The sequence below is a fragment of the Belonocnema kinseyi genome, chromosome 10 (genome assembly GCF_010883055.1).
Source record: "Belonocnema kinseyi isolate 2016_QV_RU_SX_M_011 chromosome 10, B_treatae_v1, whole genome shotgun sequence".
In the NCBI taxonomy this organism is placed as follows: Eukaryota; Metazoa; Arthropoda; class Insecta; order Hymenoptera; family Cynipidae; genus Belonocnema; species Belonocnema kinseyi.
Window position 1 is genome coordinate 109,233,679 of NC_046666.1, and position 3,627 is coordinate 109,237,305.

Genomic DNA, 3,627 nt, shown 5'->3' on the forward strand with positions numbered 1-3,627 from the left:
CAATACGCCAATTAGCACAAATGGTAAGTTCCGACAGTGCCTACAAGTGTGCCTACTGGCCGCTAAATGGCAATACCGGTTTCATATGTATACAACTGGTATTAGAGCATTATGCACTAATTATTTTGTTCCTCATCCTCATCGTGAAATATAAAATATATACTGCATTTCACCTGGATAGAAATAATAAATCAATGTATAATGTGGATAGTTCTGTGGGAGGTGAACGAGGCTCACACGAATGTTCTCTGCTATTGCAGGGCAGTAAAATATTCATCAGTCTGCCTGCCGTTCTGGATAGCGCTAGTTGTACGGCGAATCGGCCCACCCTCTCTATTTCGTAATTATACATTCCCTGATATTCATTCTCAAACTAAACTTTACAGCTACCCACCTTCGCAGTAAGGGATGAAATCTCTTATTCTACACCTTAGTCAACCTTCTTGTTTTCAAATTATTGTAGATAACTTTTTTTATCCATAGAATTATGAATACACTATAATAAGTTTATCATGAAATACTCATGAAAATGTTGGCAGCAATAAACAATTCCATTTTACTGAAATTTAAATTAAATGTAACTCAACTTTAACTAACCTGATTAGTCATTTTTTAAGGCCATGTCAAGCTTAGCCGATTACTACTTGTCCGACATTTTTTAAACAAATTATGTTCACACGAAATGAGATATCGAGTTGAAAATTTGGGTAATTATATGAAGAGTACCACGGAACGTTTGTATGGTCCCAAATTTGTAATATTAGCAACAAATACTGTTTAAAAATAATTCTTATTTAAGGTATATATTGATTCGATTGCTAGTTTATGAGAAAAAGACTCATATATCGTATTAATTAAACACGAATTCTACACTATATTTTAATGTGTCATAGGTTTTTTTTTTTTACTTTTGTTAATTATATAGTTTACACATAAAAAGAAAGAACGCCTTTTCTATCAGTCTGCCAGGTTATGTTTTTCCAAACTACTAAATAACTTTAAAAAAATGTTCTCGTCGGTTTCACCTTTGTGTGTTGTGTGGCAGGGCTTGAGTTTTTGAAAAACTAAACTACAGGTTCAATATAAAAATTTACAAAATTGCACACGACTTAAATACCAATATTCAGTTAGTCAATCCTTGTAACTGGAAATTAATTTATGAAAATCCATTTCATCCTTTTCTTTTGTATATTAAACTATTATTTTCAATTTACATTCATAAATAAAGTATGTGATTTTATCCTAATATAATCCACAGATATTTAAAATCTCGTCCGAACCTAAATGCATAAGTCATTCCACATGTATTTAATTTCAGGACTACAACATATTTTTAGGATAAATAATTCAACCAGAAAGTAAAAAGAAACTTCATCAAAGGTAAATCCCAGGTGACTTATGCAATTTTTTCAACTGAAATTAATTATTAGAGGGGGAGCTAAGACGATCATAACTTGAAATCATCGTGTTTGGATTTTAATGCAAACTGCATAAAATTGCATGCATGTGAGTGAAAAAACTTTCAATAACTTACCGATTTCTTTCCCCACGTCTTCAGAATTACGGTGTTGATACGCAAGCAAAAACACAAAGTGTGTGCCCAGAACAAACACTAGACCGAGAAGAAGCGACGAAGCTTCCGAATTCATTGAGACGAAAAAGCAAACATGGAGTCACACGCGTAGTCACTCGTTGATCTTGAGTAAAAGTCAATCCCTATCACCCTTATTCTACTGACTTGTTCAATTGTAAACTGGCTTCTTGGAAAGTTAGGCAGTTCACTTAGATCAACCAACCCAAATAAAATGGACCATTTTTTGAGAATCGAAAAGGTCGCAATCTAGTATTTCTTAACGGGACGTGAGATTTCGATTACGAAATAATTAACGAGGACCACTCTAATGTGCAATAATGAGAGAAAAATGGGATTCCTATATCACTTAGGGGACAGAAACCTTTACGGAAAAATACTATGCAGATATTTTACTGTGGAGCTGACCGGGCCCGAATCTAGAAAGCCCTAGTAAGGCTAATAGATTATTGCTACGTCATCTTCCGTATTTTCAATTTGCCTGTTCGGGGCGGTGTTTGACGAACTACCAAAGCATGTATATTTTTGTTTCTTAAAATCTATAAAAAAATTTGTTTCTATAAATTGAAAAACCATTGGTGCGAAAAGCCAGAAAACCACGAGAATTTGTCAAACGTTTATTTTAATACAGTGCACCTGTTAATATTGCTCATGCAAGGGAATGGTTTCTATATAATAAAACATCAATATTGCACATCTTCGGAATGTTAAATAACGAGCTTCTTGTTGAAGAGATTCTTCTGCTTCCATGTTATGCATTTAGATCGAATCGGTTTTCAGTCCTAGACAAAAATGCCATTAAGACAGTTAAGGTTTTACCGTGTGAATTTATTTTTCACTGTAGGGATTGTCGTACAACGGTGGTGTACAATTTTTCAGGTGGACATTGTGGTAGAGAATTTTCAACTGGAATATTTAGAGATTAAAATATCATTCATCAATAATACTTATAGGCAAGGGTCACGTACCAGAGAGTTTAACTTGTTAAGGCTTAACACACTACACTCTTTGAAAGCAATTTTTGACAGGGCCCTGCGCATCATTGGTTCCGCACTTAGTACAAAATAACATTTTAGCTTAAAGGGAAATTATTGGAAGGGACGCTCTTTTATAAATCGCAAGGTTCACCAAGTGCGCACACAATGGCAAGGCAGTGTAACTCTGTTATCTCGGTTCGCTAAGCACTCGGACAATGTTCCACCCTGTCCAATTTCTTCTTCGCCTTTCTTCGGTCTCATCTTGATCCCACTTTCGCGGTCACGGATGTCCAAATATTTATCTGCAACGTATACTTCTTTCGAGAATAGGTTTCCTCATACAAAAGAAACACGGGTGACTGGGTGAAGAAGGTGCTTTTATTATGCCAGAACTAATCCATCATATTTCCTATACTAGTAGAATCCAATGATCAGTCATATATCCAATTATGCATAATGCATATGTGCAGAAATTAAAAGAGGAAACAGAGAAGAATACCTCAGACGTGATATGAATCGAAAACTATATAAACACCCCTTTTAGAATTAATTTATCAAATAATAAAATAATCAATATCAAGTAGATACATTAATAATTTGCAATAGAAAACTTTATTACCATAGATACATACCCGGGTAGAAAAATCGTATAAGGCGAAGCTAAGTGCCAGCTGGATTGTTCAATCGCTAATGTAAAGACGAGGCCTTACTACACACAGAAAGAAGAAATGTAATATTTACTCATAAAGAATTGTAAAGGGTTTCTTGTAACCGTTACAGTGTAAACTGCTCTTAATAAGGCCTTTGACTAATTCAAATAATTCCTTTCGGGTTAAACAAATTCGCTGTTTTGTATCTCCATGATCAGTATCTGGAAAAGTAACGTTTTTAAAATTTCATGAGAGTTATGTTATATCACTGAAAATTCGTCTACATTAAAAATATTCACAATATTTTATTTGAGAGTAGGAAAAAAAGTTTTCTGTGCATTTGTTGACCTAGAAAAAGCTTTTGACAAGGTAGATAGAAGTAAACTTTGGGAAATTCTGAAAGAGTATG

The 3,627-nt window shown here is 34.2% G+C and overlaps 1 protein-coding gene across 5 annotated transcripts in view; it reads left to right on the forward strand.

Annotated features, from left to right (window-relative positions):
- Positions 1 to 3,627, forward strand: part of LOC117181487 (protein pangolin, isoforms A/H/I/S) — a 786,230-nt gene that overhangs the window by 286,388 nt on the left and 496,215 nt on the right. The window lies entirely within an intron of this gene.